At 52.2% G+C, this 21758-nt stretch overlaps 1 protein-coding gene across 2 annotated transcripts in view; it reads left to right on the top strand.

Moving 5' to 3' along the window:
* The window catches only part of ZFAND3 (zinc finger AN1-type containing 3), a 330833-nt gene that overhangs the window by 306292 nt on the left and 2783 nt on the right, over positions 1-21758 (top strand). The gene's annotated exons all lie outside the window — the stretch shown is intronic.

The following is a 21758-nucleotide window of genomic DNA, read 5'->3' as shown; positions in this document are numbered from 1 at the left end:
ACTGCCTGCTACCAGTGTCATATGGAGCCTTAGCAGTCATTCAGTTCAACTCCCTTTTTTAAAAAAGAAGGAAACAGAGACCAGAAAGGTAGCTGCTTGTCTCAGGTCACACCCCTGTGTAATTACTGGCATTGTGTGCAGCCTTCGCTCCAAAATTCAGGCCTGCTGAGAAGTTTCTGACCAGGGAGACGGCTCAGAACGGGGTCTGCTCCCTCCTTCCTCCTTTGTCAGCCCCATGAGCTGTGTCTCCCTGTCACATCTTCCTGCCCCTCATCTGCCCTGAACCCAGCCTCTGCCTTCTGAAGTACTGTGGTTTCTTGGTCTCTTCTCCCAGTTAATGCCCTTGACCAGGATTTCAGACTCTAGTGTGAGTCTAAGCAAGAGTCCCCAGACAAGACCAGTTATGATTTAACTCTGTGTGTATGAGTGTGTACTTATTTATACACACACTCACACATACATATACATACATGTATAAGGATGTATAAGAAAATAATGGAATTTCAAAAATGTTTTTGGTTATTTCAAGTTAACAATAGATTGCTCAGGAAATTTTACCCGAAAAGAGGCCTTTAATGTGTAGTTAAAACCAATTTGTGTTTAGCACATTATGTAAATAACTGCTACTAGACACTCTTAGCCTCCCTAACAGCGTCTTACTGTGATAACCATGGAAGCCGTTCTTCTCAAGGATGGGCCTTAGCCCTGCACTTCAGAGTCCCTGGGTAGATGGGATTAGAAAGTATTTTGAAAAGTGTCTGAAGAGACTTGTTACTATTTTTGTATTTGATACAGAAGCAATTCAAGACCAGAGAGAATTACTGGACATTTCAAATGAGTAGGCCTCACACCACTGAGGTTAATATCAGTTTTAGTCAGCTCTACTCTTTGACTTAGAGATTTATACCTTCTGCCTGCCTAACACATGCCTTCCTCCCACCCGTCTCCTGTCCCCTGCCAGGTGCCAAAACCACATGTTCTTTTGTAGCTTCCCACTGTCCCTGTTGAAGGAAATGCCCTCTAATGAGTGCACAGTCAGTGCTGACTGATAACATACCAACACGTAAAAGTCAAAGAAGCCTGCTGTTCCAGTGAGCCTGGTGGTCATGTCCAGGAAGTCCTCTTGGATTGCTCTTCGGAGGGCAGGTCCAATCACAAGTGAGGAGGATAATGGGCCAGTCCCTGTGTGAATCCGCAGGCCCAGGGTGCATGTGCAACCTTGAGCCCTCCCGGTAGAATATGTGACTGAAGGAATAAGATCTGAACATTATTTATTCTTACATACATTTCTCTGCCTTTATTTTTATTGATGAAGAAAAAAATCAGCCAAGACCTATATACTACGAGATACAGTAGCACTGCTTGCTTGATTTAATTAAAGTGGTTTGATGTAGTTATGTATGTGATTGAATGTGGACCTTCAGGAAATGGTGTATTTGCATAAATAAAACCTGTGTTTCTTCTTGGTCATGAATAAGATGGCCTCTTGGAGGCCACAGAGACTAGCAGGTCATAGGCTGCCGTGTGACCATGCTGGCTTCTCGTTCCTGCCTGACAGATCTGCTGCTCTCTGGCGTGGTATGCAGGCACTTAGGGACCTTCATCCATCTGCTGCCATCCAGCCCTGCTTACGTCTCCAGCACGGAAGGAGTGTGGCATCCCCTGTTGCTAGGCAACTCAGACTGATCAGGTGCTCCCTTGTCTGAACTAAAACCGGCCTCTATATATAACACATACTTGTTCTTCCTCAGTCTCCCCTCAGAGCCACCTGTCACAAATTCCCTTCTACAAGGAGCTGCGTGGCTTAGGTGTCCCAGCATCCCAGTTCCTCCAGCAGCAAGTACAGCCACAGGAACCACAGAACTTGTGTAGGGCATCGAGGACAAGGTTGGGTACAGGAGTCCAGATGGGCTCAGTGTTTCCGTCTGCAGTTTCCCTCATCAGCGCGCCTCAGGAAATCGGGTGTGGTTTTTAACAACTTTTCCTCTGGTGGTTTCCTTCTGGGACCGCTCGGCAGTGGTTTCTTCTGTGGGGTCCGTGGTCGGCCTCGCAGATTTCTCAGCATATTTAAGTTGTGTCATCCTTCCCTCCAGACCGTGGGCTGCCGGGGAGGCGCCATCTTGTGTTCTGTGATTCTCAGCTCCTGCTGCCGTGCCTGTGTGCAGTGAAGTTCAGTAAGCAGTAGACTAGATTGTGAGGACACTGCACTGTTGCAGTTGGGAGCCTCTGGATGAGAGGGAATCGCTTTGTTGACACCCCCTAAATACTGACTGCACTTGAATTATGTTATCTGACTCTTCAAAAAGCATTGTTGGCCACATGGTAACTCTATTTTTTTTTAAGATTTATTTATTTATTTGAAAGGCAGAGTTACAGAGAGGCAGAGGCAGAGAGAGAAAGAGGTCTTCGATCCGCTGGTTCACTCCAAATGGCCGGAACTGGGCCGATCCTTCTGGGTCTCCCACGCAGGTGCAGGGCCCAAGGGCTTGGGCCATCTTCCACTGCTTTCCCAGGCCATAGCAGAGGGCTGGATCGGAAGTGTAGTAGCCAGGACTCAAATCTGCACCCATATGGGACACCAGCAGTGCAGGCAGCAGCTTTAGCCACTACGCCACAGCACTGGCCCAAACTCTTATTTTTATGCAGGTGAAGACTCAAGCTTTGGTGTTAAGTAACAGAAACACTAGGAAGACACCTGGGAGCCCAGATCTGTTGAGCTTTCAGAATCCCACCACTTTGTCATGTCTCCAGACTGATCCATTGGGTGCCCTCCACCCGGAGACTGTGGCATTTGCTGTCCTTATTTTTGGCAGTATTGATTTCTTAACTACTTTACCCTTTGGAGGACGGCTGTTACTGAGCATTGACTGGTACACATGCATGCAGCCCACTGTGTGCGACGCACATGAGATGGTGTTCGTGAGCCATCCAGGGCACCGTTTTTCAGTTGCGCTTCCTGGCCACTGTGACCACATCTGGATGAGAGGCTTCGGCAGCACAGGGCCCTCTGCCTTGCAGCCTTTTTGTCACTCGCGGTGCTTGAGTAATAGGGGACGCAGGGCGCTCGGTGCTCCTGGCGCGCTTGTTCCCTTTCCCCGAGTACTAACTCATGTCCTCGTTGTCTTTGAAAACTTAACCTCCTCCAGGATGCCTAATGCAGCTCACCTCTGCGTGGTGCTCCCGATTTATTACACATCGCTGAGTTGTATTGATTTTATTTGCAGCTGGTTTCTTGCTCTCTTCTTGTGACCTTCAGCTGTTTTCCTCTCCCGCGTCTCCTGCCGTCTCTAAAGGCAGGAACTAGTGACTTCTTTTTTCCCCTTCTCCTTCACCCAGTCCCCAAAACAGAGCTCTGTAAACAGTGCACAGATGACCAATAAATACGTTAGACTCCTTGAGCCTATCTGGTAGCTTCTCTCCCCTCTGGACTGACAGCCCAGCACTGGGGCCCGAATCCTTTATTTATTAGGTGAGATTTCTGTAGTACCTTTCCTCCGAGAAGATCAATGTCCGTGAAGTTTGTTTCTGATTCTTGAAAGTGCTTTTACCTAAACAGACCAAAGCCCTGATAAAAATCACATGACAGCCATTATACTCAACTACTGAGGCCTGGAGATGCAGGCCACAAGGAAAGCCTTGCAAATCAAGGTTTGTTTGTTTGTTTGTTTGTTTTTATCTATTTATTTATTTTTGACAGGCAGAGTTAGGCAGTGAGAGAGAGAGAGACAGAGAGAAAGGTCTTCCTTCCGTTGGTTCACCCCCCCAGTGGCTGCTACGGCCAGTGTGCTGTGCTGATCCGAAGCCAGGAGCCAGGTGTTTCCTCCTGGTCTCCCATGCGGGTGCAGGGCCCAATTACTTGAGCCATCCTCCACTGCACTCCTGGGCCACAGCAGAGAGCTGGACTGGAAGAGGAGTGACCGGGACTGGAACCCGGTGTGCTGGCACCGCAGGTGGAGGATTAGCCTAGCGAGCCGCGGTGCCGGCCATAAATCAAGTTTTTGCTATCTTGTCACCAGCAATGGGTCTGTGTAAGACTCTGTGGTGTTGGTCTTTGTTGTGTCCCGTATTACAAAGAGAGAGCTTGTTTTTATCACCACTGCCATCTTTTGGAAGGCAGGTGCAGAGAAGGCCACCCTAGAGGTCAGTGTATCTGCCCAGTGGTCGGACTACCACGCATGGAGTGTTTGTGGGGTGTTGGCTCTCACGCAGTTATAAATGTCAGGGGATACTAGAATCGCTTACTCTCAGAGACTCCAAATCAGCTGCGGGGCAGCTGGTTCCCTGGGACAGGGCCCACTGGGACAGGACGAAGGTGGTGCATTCCATAGCTGGGAGTAAGTGCTGGGGCGAGGGGGGCAGCGTCCTAGCCAGTGGGAAAAGGAGTTGTCGCATTTTAGACCTAGGTGGTTGAAACTGACAGTGAAATATTGAAGCAAAATTCAGAGGCAAAAAACTTTAAAAAGTTCATGTGTCAGCCCTGTAGCTCACTGGAGAAGTGCAAAAAATAATCGGAGCAACTAAATTTCTAGGAAATTGCTGCCTTTCCATATCTTGTTTGTGTGCAGCTGTGGTTGCCATTCCTATTCAGGTCAGCTCAATAGGAGACGAACGCGTCACTTGTGGGCTCTGGAGACAGATGAAAGGTGCACACAAAACAGCTGCACAGTGTGGACACATTGGCATCGTCAAACTTGGCCTGCTCTTGAGCCGACAGCCCAGAAGACACCCCTTCCATCGCCAGGCAGGACTGAAGACCGCCTTAGCTACCGAGGTGTCTTGATAAACGAGGAATCGGGGTGTTGGAGAGAAAGGAGAAGGGGTCACAGCAGATGACGACTAGAATTGCAAGGAGAGGGAAGGGAGCAGACACAGAGGTGTGCTGGCGGAGAGTGGGAAGCCCTCTGGTGCTAGTGCCACAGGTGGTGTTTGCCATGGCTGCCAGCCCCAGCCTGGGAGGGCCCACTGCTTATTTCCTCCAGAGATTTGAAGGGTGTTCTCTTTATGTGCTGTTGCCTGTGGAATTGATGGATAGAGCCACCGGTACTCTGTAGTCTGTTGCTATACACCAACACAGTGTTTGGATATGGTTGAAAGGAGGGGATGACAGAAGTACCCCTCTTTGCTTTGGGTACCCCTTTGTGCATGACCACAGGTGGATGGAGCTGGCCTGTGGGGACGCCACCCACTGGCTGTCTTGTGCAGCGGCCCCACCCTGCACAAGCAGGGTGACGGCAAGCCTGTGCCGTCTCCTCTGACAGATCCTCCAGAAAAGAAGTCTGGACTACAGGGAAATGTGACCCCTGCACTGTTAGATGCTCTCTTTTGCTACCTAAGAAGCAGGTGTTTGTAGGCTGTATTGGTGGGAGGTGGCAGGCAGTAGCTACTGTGGTTAAAAGATAGGTACTGTGGGTTCTGGAGATAGGCAGCTGTGTCTGTGCCTTGTGGAGCCTGGTAGGCCTCTTCCTCACTGAATCATAGGGTCACACCTGAGCACAGCAGGCCACTGCTCTCCACACACTGAAATGCTTTTCCCTCTTGAGCCCCATCGTCCGTTTGTCCCTGTGAGTCAGCACACGATGTGGCTCATATATCCTGGTGAGTAGTACACAGGATGACTTGTGTGCTCCTGAACCGTGCACTACCATGTTACAGGTTTACAGGGGGTGTGTGTCTGTCTCTAGATTTACAGATTAAAGGGCCAGATTTGTGTTGATACTCCTGTGTCAATTAAATTGCTCTCCCTTTGGGCTGACCTGTTACTCCAGCATTAATTGTCCATGGGGTGGAGGACCTGCATGGAGTATCCCGGCGGAGCAGGAAGTGAATGAATGGGGAACCTGTGCCTTTGTGCACATCTTCATTCTCTGTACGCAGCTCCCGAGTTACGCGGAGTTGCAGTTCCAGGAGAACATGCAGAGCTGTCCTGAGCATTTCTGGGTTGCCTCTCGAGTGAGCTCAGTAAACAGATACTCCTATTAATAATGGCAGTAGGAGAACATAATTAGGAAAGTAAACCTGCTACTGTGAGAAATGGGATACATTCCAAGCCATTGCACCTGTTTCCAGGTAATCAGAAGTAGACTGTGTGGTGGTCTCCTGGAGTTGGAAGAGGGGCACAATTATGAGCATTGAGCATTCTTTGATTGCTAGGAGTAATTTTCTTCTATTTTTAATAAGTCAAACATCGACTCAAATTAATTATTTTTTCATTCTACTGATCTTTGCTGAGTTCTAGAAGAAGACTAAGGAATAAAACAAAGTCCCTGGCCTCTTGATGCTTTTATTTTTTGGGAGAGAAATGCAGTAAACATGGGAACGGATAAACAAGATAATTTCTGATAGGCGTGAGTGCTGTGATGTAATAAAACAGCAGGGAGTATTGAGGCAAGGAGGCAAGCTGAGACATGAGGCTACGAGAGAAGTATCCAGGACAGAGATGGCCTTAAAGGTGGGAGCACACTCTGTGTCGCTCCCCCTCTTCGTGGAGGAGCAACACAGGACCCTGCGCTGTTCTTTCGTCTGCTCGGCCCTCCCCGGGTTTGCTGCTGGTTCTTCCCGGGTTGGCTACTATCCCTTCCACCTCCGTGGAAGGGCAGTTCCCCCTGGCCGCATTCCCCACTTCCGCAGGGGAGCGGCACACCGCCGGCCGGTTCTCTCGGGGGCTGCACGGGTGTTCCTTCAGCTAGATGTTCCCCATAGATGTTCCCGGTGCATGCCGTCTCTCTCCTCCTTTATAGTCCTCCTCCGCCAATCCCAACTCGGCTGAGTACGCTGCTCTCCAATCAGGAGCAAGTCCTACAGTTAATTGGTTGAACTGGAGGCAGCTGTGCGGAAGCTGTTTACTTCTCTCCCAGCGCCACATTGTGGGAGAGCAGATGCATAGAATAAGTCCTAATTAGTCTAGTCCGGATTGCTCCCCACAGATCCCCCTTTCTTTTTATTTTTTAGCGTTGATACGCGCCTGTCCTCGGTGTCCCGCAGCACACACTCTGCTGTACTTGCTAGAGTTGCCACAGGCTCTTACAAGTCCTATCCATCAGGCAAACCGAATCCGGGTCCTCTCTTCGCCATGTTGTGAGGAGGTTTTTAGGCGCTGATGCGTGCCTGTGTTCGGTGCCCTGCAGCGCATACTCTGCTCTGCTAGAACTGCCTGCAGGTGTTTACAAAACCTATCAGGCAAACCGAATCCAAGCCTTCTCATTGCCGTATTGTGGGGGAGACTTATTAGTGTTGGTTTGTGCCTATCTTCGGTGACCTGCAGCTCATACTCTGGTCGAGCTTTGCTGGCGCTTACCGCCTTAAATCAGGCAGACCGAATCCAAGCTTAATATTGTTGTATTGTGGGGAAGCCTTACTGATGTTAATTCGTGCCTGTCTTCGGTGACCTGCGGCTAGCCACCCAGGTGCTCATCGCCTCACTAATCGGGCAGACCGAATCCAAGCCTTCTAATTGGCATGTTGAGGGGAGGCCTTATTTTTCTCTATTTCTCTATCTCCGGGCATTCCTACCTCTCCCATTTCACTTCTATCTTCCAGCATTCCCATTTCTCTTTTACTTCACTTCCAAACTTCTGTTTCTCTTATCCCTGCGGCTTTCCGGCACCTCACCCCGCCGGCGGGTTCCCGGCTCTGCGCCGCTTCAGCCCGCGCGCCTCTCTGCGCGGCTTCCCGGCTTTGCGCGGTCCGCGGTCTCCACGCTTAACCCTTTTGCGTCTGAACCACGGCCTACGCCAGCGTTCCCTATCTATTCACGCCCCGTGCTCTCTCTGCACGCGGCGGCTTCCGCGAGTAACACAGCGTAGCTTGCGTCTCCGCCACTAGGATTCAATCTAAGTTCCCCGGGCTAGCCTGGCGAATTCAACCCAGCGTACGTCTCCGCCCCACGATCTGGCTTCCCGTCCTTTGCTCCCCGGGCTAATCAGACGGATCCCAATCTGGCTTACGTCTCAGCTTCTGGTTTCAACTTTTCGCCCCCTATTCCCGGGCTAACCTGAGAACCCCAAAGTGGCTTTCGTCTCCGCCTCGGCCTGCCCCCCGCGGCTTCAATTTCCCTAACATTTTTCTCTACCCGGTATGTTTCCCTAAGTTTTCTTCCAACGATATTCCTCCCTCATTTCTCCTGGCCTCTCCCCACAGTCCGCATCCGAGTCTGTTTGTTCTAGCTTTCACTTTCGCTTTTGACCTTAGAGATTTCTCCCAGCTTCCCCCCGTAGTCCGTATCCGAGTCTATGCCTAGGCTTTCAACAGCTTCCTCCGGCACCTCTTTCGTCCGGCTTTTCCCTAGGCTGTTTGCTAGTCTCTCTCTCCGATATTTTCCCAATTCTTCCCGGTCTTTCCTCCTAAGTTTCCTATCCGTCCTAGGTTTTCTATCCGAGTCAGGTTTCCTATCCGAGTCACGGCACCATTATGTCGCTCCCCCTCTTCGTGGAGGAGCAACACAGGACCCTGCGCTGTTCTTTCGTCTGCTCGGCCCTCCCCGGGTTTGCTGCTGGTTCTTCCCGGGTTGGCTACTATCCCTTCCACCTCCGTGGAAGGGCAGTTCCCCCTGGCCGCATTCCCCACTTCCGCAGGGGAGCGGCACACCGCCGGCCGGTTCTCTCGGGGGCTGCACGGGTGTTCCTTCAGCTAGATGTTCCCCATAGATGTTCCCGGTGCATGCCGTCTCTCTCCTCCTTTATAGTCCTCCTCCGCCAATCCCAACTCGGCTGAGTACGCTGCTCTCCAATCAGGAGCAAGTCCTACAGTTAATTGGTTGAACTGGAGGCAGCTGTGCGGAAGCTGTTTACTTCTCTCCCAGCGCCACATTGTGGGAGAGCAGATGCATAGAATAAGTCCTAATTAGTCTAGTCCGGATTGCTCCCCACAACTCTGTGTAAGAACAGAACGCTGGCCCGTGTGGCGGAGCACAGAGTGCCAGCTTGTAGGGCTTTGCAAGCAGTTTATTATTCTAGAAGATGCTGCGGGGTTTTAAACAAAACAGTGATTTGATCCGATGTACATTTTAGGACTATCCCTTTGGGAGAGAAACATAAATGTTTGTGTATGCATGCAGACTAAAGAATACATAAAAACTGGTGGAGATGGTCGCTTGGACTCTGAGGAGGGTAACAGGATGGGGTAGGAGACCTGAATGTCACTTTAGAAAGTTTGAATTTTTCACTCCTATTATTTATTCAGAGAGGAACTATAGCAAATATGAACCAAGTAATCTCAGTCACTTAGTATTTTTTAAAAAGATCTAACTGCCCTGAGAGGGAAGGCTTACAGGGCAGCGAAGGCAGGGGTGGGGCAACTCGGTGAGGGTTGAGCAAGCCATGGTGGAGCCCTAGTGCTCGCTGCACCCTGGCTCTGCTGGCCTTCCTTCTGTTCGTCAGCATACTGAGCACATTCCTGCCACAGTGACTTTGCATGACGTAGAAGCAGGGTAGATTCAGGAGATCACTTAGATGTCAGTTTAACAGTGTGAGGAATAAGGAATAGAGGAGTCCTGGGCGGGCATGGACCTGTGGTTAACGGTGCCTGTCGGGTGCCTGTGTCCCGGATCACGGTAGCTGGGCTAGAACCCTGGATCTGCTAGCACAGACCTGGGAGAGGCAGCAGGTGGTGGCCCAAGTTGCATGTAGGAGACGGGATGGAGTTTGCAGACTTCAGCCCCTGGCCTGGGGCCACCTAGGACATCTGGGGAGTAAAACAGCAGTCAGGAGCTCTCACTTGCTTTCACTCTCGTGAATGGATGCCTGAGTACATAATTTAAAGTAAAAAAGGATCCTGAGTGATCTGAGTAGCAGCCAGGTGGTTTTATTGCCATTCATTGAAGCAGACGAATGGTAGGGATTGAGGAATGAAGAGCTCTGTTTGAATGTGTTACAGTTGAGGTCCCTGTGAGCCAAACTGGCCATATCAATGTATCAACATATCAGAGTTTGGATTTTCAGGGGAAGAATTCATGGTGTGAACTCAAGAGGCATCACACAATTACTGCCTTAAATCTGGATGAGATCACATAAGGGAGGGAATATGAAAGTAGGGAACGCAGGAGGACTTCATTCTGGGGTGGTTCTCAGAGGAAAAGCCAGTAAAGGGTCCCATGGAGCCCCAGCCAGCGAGGGGGGAGAAAATTCAGGGGTGTTACATCTCAGAGAAAGAAGAATATTTGAAGAAGCAGGGGAAGGTGGGCCAGTGCTGTTGAGAAGTTAGGGTGAGGATATTGCATTGGGTCACTGACTCCTGGTTGGCCTTTGCCTGTCTGGTGGACCACAATCTCTTTGTAACCTCTCATTTGTTCACCCAACCAGAGTATTTTGAATGAGCCAAGCACTGTTCTATGCATGGGGGCTATGAGATAAATGACAGAAATGTGGGCCTCAATTTCATGAAATCTGTTCGGGGAGACGTGTTAAACGAAGGGGAGATGTGTTAAACGAAAGAGACTTCACACAAGTGACCCTAAAACTGGAACTGAGACGAGTGCTGGAAGAAGCCCAGCATGGCACAGGAGCCCTGACCTGGTCTGAGGGTCAAGGAGAGGCTTCCTGGGGCTAATGCTGAGTAAGCAAGAACTTAGCTAGGAGTCCGTGATCCTGGAATGGGGAGTGCATGGGGCTGCACAGCATAAGGGGAGTGAAAGAGGAAGCCGGGGCAAAATGTGCTGCTTGTGTTGTAATCAGGGGAGACGGCACTAAGGTACCCTGGAGGAGTGAGTGTCCGACCCCTGACCCCTTTGGCTGCTGTGATGAAGACGGATTTGATGTGGGACGGCCACCTAGTTGCAGTCACTTTGGCAAGGTGGTGGCAGTAGAGAAGGAAAGAAGTGAATGGGTTGGATTTTTGGAAACGGGGTCCACAGGGCTTGTAATTGAGGTGAAGAGGAGGGAGGCCGGCAGTGGGGCTCCAGGGTTTGTGCTGTGAGCCGCTGACTGCAGGGAGCTCTCGGAGTGGGAGGCGCTGAGGGAGAAGCAGGTTTGGGGGAAGCAGCAAGTGTCTAGTTCAGATGTTTCAAGTCTTACACAGCCAGGATACCAAGCAGATGACTGAATACAGAGCGAGAGGGCTGCTGAGAGTTAGGAAGGGGCGGGGGGAGTTACTGGATTTGGCGGGTCTCAGTCCTGGTTCGGGGTGTTGATCTTACGCATTTGGTGAAATGTGCACACCGCGCCCCCTCCACCCCCTATCGTGTAATGGGACTGAGCTATCAAATTTCCTCCACACAGGAAATGGAGGATCCTTCGGTGGACTGTCTGTCCAGATAGTGGGAGCTTTAACTGTGGTCTGTGGTCTGACTTTAAATTGGAACCCCCACGGCCAGCTAGCCATTCTTCTCCCCTGAGAAAGCCTCTTCCCTCCAGGGAAAGGACGTTTAAGCAAATGAACAGGGAGAATCCAGTTGCCAGCCCCTCCCACCCCCACCTCCTGTAGCAGTGGACCACACAAAGCTCAGATTTCCTGAAAGGGGGAGCAGGCTTGTGCCCGGAGGCTGCTCTGGCTGACCCTTTGCAGTGACCGCGGTGCCGAGCAGCACGTAAAGCGAGCGCACTGGTGCTGCTACAGTCTGGGGGACCGCGTAGATGGCCCAGGTTGTTTGCGGAGTGCCTCTAGCCCATCCCGTCACCACAGCTCTCAGCCTGACAGGGAAACAGACGCAGGCTCTTCAGACGCACAGTCCGAACGTGACTGCACTTGAAATACGCGTGCTCTGCCGCTGCTGTGAGAGGCGTGCAGAATCCTCGGCTGTGCCTGTGGAGGTGCCCCACGGGCGCAGAAAAGCTGCTGTCGGCCGTCCTTGGGAAGTTCCCGTGTCCCTTTCATGATGTCCCTAACCACTGAGTGCTTTCCAGGCTGCCCTGTGTAGTCTTCATATATTGAAATCAGGTCTCCCTAACATTTGCATATCTTCAACAGAAATCTTTACGGAGCTTGTCACCTAGCACGCATTTACAGTCTAAAACAGGTTTGAGGAGGGAGATGGGAAACTCGCGTATCACGTGCACAGAGGAAGACCGTGTTCCTTCTCCTTTGTCAGCTGTGGCTTCTCAAAGGAAAAGGGAGCCAGATTCAGAGTGGAAGGCAGGAGTGGGTACGAGAGGAAGGAATAGGCGTGAGTGGGAGGAGACCTGGGAGCCGTGCTGTCAGCCCAGGGAGTGCCGACATTCCCTGAGTGTGGGCCGTGTGCTGCTTGGGCGTTCTTTTGTCTTTTTTTTTTTTTTTAAGAAAAAGATTTATTTATTTATTTTATTATTTGAAAGTCAAAGTTACAGAGAGAGAGGAAGTGGGGGCATCTTCCACCCACTTGTTCACTCCCCAAATGACTACAATGGCCAGCACTGGGCCAGGCCAGAGCCAGGAGCTTCTTCCAGGTCTCCCATGTGGATGCAGGTGCCCAACCAAGCACTTGGGCCATCTTCTGCTGCCTTCCCAGGCCACAGCAGAGAGCTGGAGCAGCAGTGGAGCAGCCGGGTCTCTCTCAAACTGGTGCCTGTGCGGGATGCTGGCATTGCGGATAGTGGCTTTATCCACTACCACTACGTCACAGTGTCAGCCCCGGGCATTCTATCGTTCATGCCCATAACAGCCTCACTTTATGGCAGACAGCAAGGCTCTGAAAAGTTAAATGGCTTTCCCTTAGTCATACAACTGTCAGGGTGGCACAGCCGGAACCTGAATTGGGTATTTGGGACCCAGAGCCACCCACTGCTTACTAGATTACCCTGAAAAAGAACTTGAGGTTCACCTGTGCAGCAAGGCGGGGACGAAAGCTCGAGTCTCCGCCAACTCCTGTCTGTCCTCTTTCTGTTCCCCTGAGTGCGGGTGTGGCGGGAAAGCCCGCAGCCAGAGCTGGGGGAGACGTTTGTGCCTTCCCCGCTTGTTCTGGACACGGTCAGCTGCCTCAGGCACGGTTCCCTGGCGAGCCCTGTGCCAGGAGCCCGAGTCACCTGCGGCCCAGGCTGTGCCCTCAGCGGCTCTTAGGTGGGATGAGTGCAGCCCTTTTTCTCACCTCCACTATGGCTTGGAACTGGTTTTACAGGAAACTGTTCTGTTTGAGAAAATAATCTTTTAAAATAATTAAAAACTTACTGTGATTTTTTCGGAGTGTCATGTGGTGATGTGATGAGTGTAGAATTGATGATCTCATCAGGTCAGCATTAGGGTTTCCATCTCCTTCACAGTGACCGTTCTTTCGTCTTGGGACTCTCGGGCTCCTCATGGACTTTTGTGTAGCTGGGTGGTGGATTGTGGGGAAGGAGCTCACCGTGCTGGAGAACACTAGCACTGACTGCTCCTTGAACGGTTCAGTCGCCCTCTGCTCCCCACCGCCTCACCCGCAGTAGCCTCTCATGACCACTGCTCTCACAGTTTCTAGATCAACCTTTTTAACCTCTACATATGAGAATAAGAAGACATGGTATTTGTCTCTGCCTGACTTCATTTACTGTTTTGTCCTCTAGTTCTGTGTTACCTTAATGACAGAATTTTCTTCTTTTTAAACTCTGAATGATACCCCATTGTGTTCCTACACCACACTTTCTTTATGCGTTCATTCACTGACACGGCACTCGGCGGATTCCGCATCTCAGCGGTTGTGAATAGTGTTGCGGGGAACAGGCGAGTGTCATGCTGGCACCGTTTCCCTCAGGCTTGTGCCCAGAAGTGGGACTGCTGGATCATGTAGCAGTTGTATTTCTGGTTTTCGAAGAATCTTCACTACTGATTTCCATGATTATTCTAATTTACATCCTACCAACAGTGTGTAAGAGGCCCCCCCTTTTCTGCGTCCTCACCAGCGTTTGTTGTTTTTTTTTTTTCCATATGCACAGCCCAACCATTTGTTTTTAAGATATATTTATTTGAGAGGCCGAGTCACAGAGAGGGAGAGACAGAGAGAGAGAGGTCATTCATCTGCTGGTTCACTCTTCATCCCCCTCCCCAAGTGACCTCAATAGCTGGAGCTGAGCCCATCTGGAGCCAGGAGCCAGGAGCCCTCTCCGGGTCTCCCACGTGAGTGCAGGGGCGAAGGCACTTGGGCCATCCTCCACTGCTTTCCCAGGCCATAGCAGAGAGCTGGATCGGAAGAGGAGCAGGCAGGACTAGAACAGGCGCCCATGTGGGATGCCACAGGTGGAGTTTTAGCCTACTATATCACAGCACTGGCCCCAGCATTTATTTTTTATTTTCTTGGTTATAGCCATTCTTACTGGAGTGACATTGTGTCTCATTGTGGTTTTAATTTTCATTTCCCTCACATTGGCCGTTTGTATGTTGTCTTTTGAGATATGTCTGTTCAGATCCTTTGCCCATTTTGCAGTCAGATTATTTGAGTTTTTTGTGTTTTGTTTTAGTTCCTTGTATAGCCTAGCTGTGAGTCCCGTCAGGTGTGTGGCTTGCAGGTGTTCTCTCCCAGTCTGCGGGTTGTCTCTTGACTCTGTTGTTCATTGTGCAGAAGCGTCTTAGTTTGATATAATCCTGTTTGTTTCTGCTTTTGTTGCCTGCGCTTTCCGGGTGTTACCCAAAATATTGTTGTGTATACTTATGTCTTGAAATATTTCCTCTATATGTTTTCTAGTAGTTTCATAGTTTCAAATCTTACATTTAGGTCTTCAATCCCTTTTTGGTTCCTGTTTTTATATGGTGAGAGGGTATTTTCATTGTTCTGTGTGTGGTTGTCCAGTTTCCCCAGCACCATCTATTGAAGAGCCATCCTTTCTTTAATATATCCCTTTGGTGCCTTTATAAAGATAGGAAGATGTTCTTTTTGTTTTTGAGAGACAGAGAAAGAGCTCCTGTTCACTCCTGGAATGCCTGTAGTAGCCAAGGCTAGACCAGCACTGAAGCTGGGGGCCAGCAGTGTAAGCAGGTCTCCGCCTGGGTGGCAGGGGCCCAATTCCCTGAGCCCGCACCACTGCCGCCCGGCTCTGCATTGAAGGAGCCTGTGATGAACCCCAGCACTCTTCTCCACGAGGCTAAATGCCTGTTCAGAGAAATAATTATCTTAAAGGACAAGGAAATGCCGAAAGAGAAGGCCAAACAAACCCACAGCCTGCCGAGAATAAGGTTGCCCCCAAACCAGGAGTTTCTTGACAGCATTGCACGGGTCTCCTGGGGGTCTATTTAGAGGCCGTGTGTGGGAGATGGAGCAGCAAGGACAACAGGAGTGCAGGTGCCTGCTGGGGTGGTGGGCCCCTAAAAGTGCCCTGGGTACCAAAAGGTTCATGCCACCTGCTTACAGCTACTGAGATGAAGTGGTGTTTGAAAGAGCAAGTCATTGTTCCTGCGGCAGAAACTGCCATGGGCATTTTCTCTTGGGTTTTAAATATACGTTCATCTCAAGATGAAACAGGCCAGCGAAGAGGAGCCTGCAGCCTGCCCTTCTCCTTACGCACTGGGGGTTAACAGACTCGCTGGCAGGAGAGTTTGTACAAGTCACAGTGTCTTCCGTGGTGAGGGGCACCCTGTCCACCTGTCCGCTGGAAACGGGCTTTGCCTAGGTGGGGACACGTGTGAGTAGGTGTGATTTACTCTGAGACTGTCGGGTAAAGAGAAGGCTTCTTGAGTTGGAGATGGGAGGGGCGTTCCTGGAACATGGCACACGTTCCCCACACGCAGAGGAAGGAGGTCATTCAAGATCGTGCAAGTTTGGGGGCGCCTGAGCGCCAGCGTAGGATGATCCGCAGCGCCGCATGGTTTTGTACCTTTGAAACGACGTGTGCACGCGCTCAGTGGAAGCCACTCTAAGCTGGCCCGAGGCAGTTTTCTTCTGTCAGCACTGCTGACCGTGCGCCCTCGGAGGCTGTGACGCGTGTGCCGGGGGAGGCCGCGCAGCACTGCCGACTGCGCGGTTAACTTAGGGGGTCTTTGCTCAAGGCTTGCGTATCTTTGCCTTCTGCTCTTGTGTTCTGACATTTAGCTTGTCTGTAATGGGCTCTAATCAATTTGGGGAAAAACAGATGAGTCTTCTGTTTTCGAATGCTCTCAGTATGAGTTATTGGTTTTTCTTAAGTTGTTGAGTAGAGTGGGCTTTTCTTTGAGAAAGAGATGTGTGCCTCGCTTGATGGTTCCTTGTGGCTTTGGTGCCAGCGCTGTGGGCGGCTGACCTGGGTCTGAATGACTGGCTTGCTTTACAGCGCATCAGCAGACTGTGTCAGCAAACCCAGCTCCCTTTCTCAGAATGTCGTTCCCCATCTGCGAGGCCAGGCTGGGGGAGAACGTGGAGCAGATGCAGCCCACGCCCGAAACACCTGAGCTGCTGGGCCTGTGCGCTGGGCCTGACAAAATACAATGCGTTGTTAGCTCCTTGAACGGTTTTGTGCTCCAAGCTCAGCCTTGGGCACAGGGTCACTGGATGTGGTATAACCCAGGGATTGCTGCCTGTGGCAGTATAAATGGCTAATAACTTCCAGCATGCTTCTTGGGACCCGCCTGCTGTTCCCCACATGTACTCACAAATGAGCCAGGAGGTCAGTGAGCTGTCCCCAGGTTTGGGAAACTTTTAGCTTGTTTGGGGAAAAAAAAGTGATTTTTTTTAAATGAGCTTGCCTGGTCATTTTAGACACGTGGGCTGGACATATTTGTCATTTATATTTGAAATAGACACTGTAGATAGCAGGTGTCCCCTGTGAATGAGTTGAGACGTAGAGGGTTACCGCAGGAAGCTCAGGGAAGTGTTCAGTGAGTCCTCTGTCCTGGCGCCCACCTGCACATCGTAGGAGGGGTCTGGGTCACCTGTGTTGGAGCTGGACACACTGCCCAGCACCAGATGAGGGGACAGAGCTCGGTCCCCACGGCTGTCAGGATGTTTAGGTTCTGTTTGAACCTCTGACAGTTTGAGATTCAGATGAGCAGGAAAGTGTAAAACATAGCTTGGAAGTGAGTGAGAAACGCCAGGGCAGCTGGAGCTGAGCTGCCCTGGTGTAGCTTTCATAGGACCGCCACCTGGGGGAGCCTCGCGTGAGGGATCCGCCAGAAAGCAGGTGTTCCAAGTGCAGCCGGGGCCGGGCCCAGAGCCCCCGACTCTCTCCAGACGGTGCTTTCTGCTCCGGGATAAGCTGGTGAGCAGCCTGCCTGTCTGTGCTGGCTCAGGCTTTGGATGTGAACTTCGGTGTCACATTCTTTGTGTCTCCAAGGACAGTCCATGGACAAGGACAGTTCTCACCACTGCTCCATTCTTAGGGTGTGGAGGGAAATGCGGGGCTGGGAGCGGGGCCCGCCTTGGGCACCATGTAGGGAGCTCCTCTCTAATGCTGCAGCTCCTGGTCACCTGCTTCCCCAGCTCAGCCCCTACTCCGTAGCCTTCCTCTGGGGGGTGAGTAGCGGGAGGAAACTGGCAGATACCAGATTACCTGTCCCCAGCACCCGCGCCTACAACACAGAGAAGACACAGACTTGCTCCTGGGACACTGCAGTGGTTGGGTGGTGACCTCAGAATGTTGTTCTTTTTTAAAAGACTGATTTGTTTGAAAGAGTTAGAGAGTGAGTGACAGGGCTCTTCCATCTGCTCGTTTACTGCCCAAGTGGCCATCATGGTTGGGGCTGGGCCAGGCCAGAGCCAGCAGCCAGGAACTCCATCTGGGTCTCCCATGTAGGTGGCAGGGACCCAAGCACGTGGGCATCTTCTGCTGCTGTCCCAGGTGCATTAGCAGGGAACTGGATCAGAAGCAGAGCAGCCAGGACTGTAACCAGTACTCATAGGGGTGTCAGCGTTGCAGGCAACAGCTTAACTCGCTGTGCCACAAAGCTTCCAGAATATTCATGGGCAGCAATTGTTCTTGCCTTTTTTCTTTAAAGATTTGTTTATTTGAGAGGCAGGGTTACAGAGAGAGGGTGAGAGACAGAGAGCGAGGTCTTCTGTCTGCTGGTTCACTCCCCAAATGGTCTCAACTGCCAAAGCTGGGCTGATCCAAAGCCAGGAGCCAGGAGTTCCCATGTGGGTGCAGGGGCCTAAGCACTTGGGCCATCTTCCACTGCTTTCTCAGGCCATAGCAGAGAGCTGGATTGGAAGTACAGTGGCCAGGACTCAAGCTGGTGCCCATATGGGATACCAGTGTCACAGGTGGAGGCTTAACCCTATACGCCACAGCATCAGCGCCTGTTCTTGATTTTTGAACACAAGTTTATGAAATAGGATGTGTTGTTTTAACTACGTAGTATGTAGAGCAAGGGTGTTGGGTGATGGGGTACATTTTGCCTGCTGATGGCATTTGTGTATATTGCTCTCATGTACTCCTCCCTGGATAAACAGAGGTGAAGTTTAGCTGTAGGTGAGATTTAGATGTTATGTTTAAAAGCTGTAGTAGGGTCAGGTCAGAAATTTGCTTCCTGCCAAATGAGCATTTTATTTTTATTTTTATTTTTTTGACAGAGTGGACAGTGAGAGAGAGAGACATAGAGAAAGGTCTTCCTTTGCCGTTGGTTCACCCTCCAATGGCCGCCACGGCTGGCGCACTGCGGCTGGCGCACTGTGCTGATCCGAAGGCAGGAGCCAGGTACTTACCCTGGTCTCCCATGGGGTGCAGGGCCCAAGGACTTGGGCCATCCTCCACTGCACTCCCTGGCCACAGCAGAGAGCTGGCCTGGAAGAGGGGCAACCGGGACAGAATCCGGCACCCCGACCAGGACTAGAACCCGGTGTGCTGGCGCCACAGGCGGAGGATTAACCTAGTGAGCCGCGGCGCCAGCCAAATGAGCATTCTTTTTAAAGCCCTGCATGTCCAGCCTTTATGAGTCTTAGCATGAGCCTCAGTTGCAGTTTTCTGCTGCAGTTGTGTTTCCAAGGCCCGCGGGGCACTGCTCATCCTCGGGTCTGTGTGGCAGGAGGGCCAGCTCGGTGTGTAGCAGGCTCCTCCACTGAGAACGCCGAGGCTCCTCTGCTCAGAGTGCGGGTGCCAGCACCTCCTTCAGCCGGCACGCTCAGGGCAGAGGGTTAGGCAGGCCTGGAATGGATTTTTGCTGTGTTTGGGGTATTTTTGTTTGTTTTGTGTGCCTTATGCCGTACAGGGAGCTTCTGCTTGTCCTCTCTCGCTGTCACAGCCCCAGCCTGAGCAGGCCCTGGGGTGACAGCCTCCAGGCAGTGGTCAGCACCGTGGCTGTCTGGGCATGTGTCTGTCTCCTCCCTTCTATCCCACGTACCCCACCACCCACCACCACACTCGGCAGGATGACAGTGCTGCTGGAGTGCTGGGGAGGGTCAGGACAGTGGCAGGGGCCTGGGACGACCCGCTGGGGCAGGGCCTCCTCACAAGGCCCAGCCTGGCCTGGCAGAGGCCAGCCAGGCCAGTGGCAGGGAGTGAGGCACGGAAGGCTGGGCTGTGGGGCAGAACGCCTGGAGAGCTGCTGCTTCACCCTCCCTTTTAATCAAGGCCCCTCCCAAGTTGCTCTCCAGCGCCAGCCAGCAAAGAGGTGCCCACACAAGTTCGCGTGTTTTGTGTGGATTTGCTGAGTATAGCTCAGGCGGCCTTCAGGGAGCCCTGCAGCTCGCTCCTGGGCCAGTATTTCATGGAAATCCAGTGACCTGGGCTCCCGGAGCAGCGTGGCAGGTCATGTGGCCTGGCAGGGACGGGGCTCCGATTAGTGACAGGTCACGCTGGCCTTCGCTGTTTCCCTGTCCTTGGAGGTGAGCTCTTCTGGTCCTAATACCCTGTCCCCATCCCTCTCTGTCTCTCGGCTCTGTAGCTGCATTAAACAAGAGCATGTTTGTTTTCTGCCGGTAACATGCTCTTGAATGGTCAGAGTGTAGATGTAGGGTTGATGCGCCAGGGGGCGAGTGGATTTGGCTCCGTGTAAAAGGGTGAAAGCATGGTGGGGCTCTGGATGATAGTGGCGGGGCCAGAGCCCCAGTTCAGCAGACCAGCTCTGTGCCCTTTACGTTCTCGGCTCCTCCGGGCACCGTCTCCTGTGGCCCTGTGTGGGGAGGACGGGTGATTCCCAGTGAATGGTGTGGAAGTGTTGAGGCCGGCCTAACTGAGCCCAGTCGTAACTCTGCTTGTGCTGCGGGACTGTGCTCACCACCGACGTTGAGCACGGCCATCCTCCACAGCAGCCTGGACTCAACTCTCCGTGCCCAGCTTGGCTCCCAAGTGGGATCAGAGCGTAATTGAAAGTTGGTGACACCCGCAGTGACTTCTGGAAACAGCTCTGTGGGTACCAGGAAGAGAGGATGTGATTCATCCCACCCACCTGGCGTTCCCTCCTTCCCCCGTCTGCCAGCCCCTGTAACCCACTCCAGATGCCGACAGCAAAACGCATGTAGCCATTGGCCACCGTCTCTGGGACAAGTTCCACCTCGTAACTTCCTTTAGGGAAGGATCCTGTCTGGAAGAGAAGTGAGCCTAATTTTTGCCATCTGATAACCTCGGTGCAGCAGCTTGGAAAGTTAGCCTTCTCAAGGCCCCACGGACGTTTCCCCAGTGAATCACGGCGCCGCATAGTACAACTGCCACCAGTGCTGCCCCCCACATCCAGCTGCTGTTGGATAGTTCTCAGCTTTCAGAAGTCACAGCTAAGTGTCAGGGTGTGTCTGACAGGTGCATAGAACCCGAGCAGAGGAATATTATGTTTTTGGCTGGATGAAGAATCTGGGTGGCGAGAGACGATTTCAGGGGGCGTTGCTGTGGTTGTCACCCGTTTCCTTCCTTGGCAGACACAGCGGGCTGCCTCTCGCTGGTAGAAGGCGGTCTAAGCAGACAGTGGAGCCTCTCCCCTCCGCCCCAGGCTGCCTGAACCACTGAGGTGGTGGGAAGCTGAGCCAGGAGCTGTTCATTCCAGGGGCCACGCACTTCCTGTTGCTTTTACTCAGCCTGCACTGTTCAGGGGGAGACAAGCGCCCCCAGGGCCTTCTGAAGCATCCCGGGGTCGTGTGTGTGTGTGTGTGTGTGTGCGCGTGCGTCCGGAAGTACAGCACTGGTCACAACAATGTCCGCAGACAGAACCGAGCCAGCCTGCTTGTGCCCCTGCCCCAGGCCCGCCCCGGCAGCAGCTTCTCCCGCACCAGGTGGGCTCGGCTCTGAGCAGATGATTTTGCTCGTTAGATGGAGGCACATATTGAGGCTGTCCACGCTGCTTCTGTGGAATCCTTTAGGAGAAAGACAACTGGTATCCAGTATCTCAAGTAATGAACTTATCAGTAACTGTAACACATGAGCTCATTAATCTTAACTTTGCTTTTGGACCAAGTGGGAGCTCAGCTTCTCGGGAGACACAGATTTCATCTCTGTTCTCCTTAAACTCATTCCCAATTTAGAGTCAAACCTGCTGCCCTAGTCTCCCCGGGCAGCCGTTCATCGTGTGTGCTCGCACAGCGTGCGCCCCGGCCTGGCTGCTCGGGCCCCGCTGGCTTGCACGCAGGCTGTGCACGGTTGCAGGCAAACCCTAAGGCTCCGGAGACTCATGGCCCTGGCCACTTAGTCTTCAGTCGACTTCCGTTCTCAAATCACAGCCTCTGTATCTCCAGAAAGACAAGACGAGAACGTGGGGATGGATGAGTCACGGTTGGTGCGGGGCGCCCACCATTCTCTAGGGCTAGGTCTGGGCTTAGGAAGTGAGTGGGGAGCCGGATGGCTGGGGCAGGCTGTTCCCAAAGTCCAGGGGGGAGAAGGGATAGGAGCAGGTTTGGAGTCACCTGGAGGTGTTGCCAGATGCAGAGGTGGTGAGGAGCGCCCGTATTGTGCTGCTCGCCCGCCCGCCCTGGGAGGGCCAGGCGGCCGCCGCGGGCTCAGGGGTCTGTGCTGCCTGCACCTCTCAGCCTGCCTTGGAAATGGACGGGGAGGCAGGAA

Source organism: Oryctolagus cuniculus, chromosome 5 (assembly GCF_051225735.1).
Source record: "Oryctolagus cuniculus isolate XC-2025 breed Fujian yellow rabbit chromosome 5, ASM5122573v1, whole genome shotgun sequence".
In the NCBI taxonomy this organism is placed as follows: domain Eukaryota; kingdom Metazoa; phylum Chordata; class Mammalia; order Lagomorpha; family Leporidae; genus Oryctolagus; species Oryctolagus cuniculus.
The sequence above is the reverse complement of the archived record's forward strand: the minus strand, read 5'-3'. Positions and strand labels throughout refer to the sequence as shown.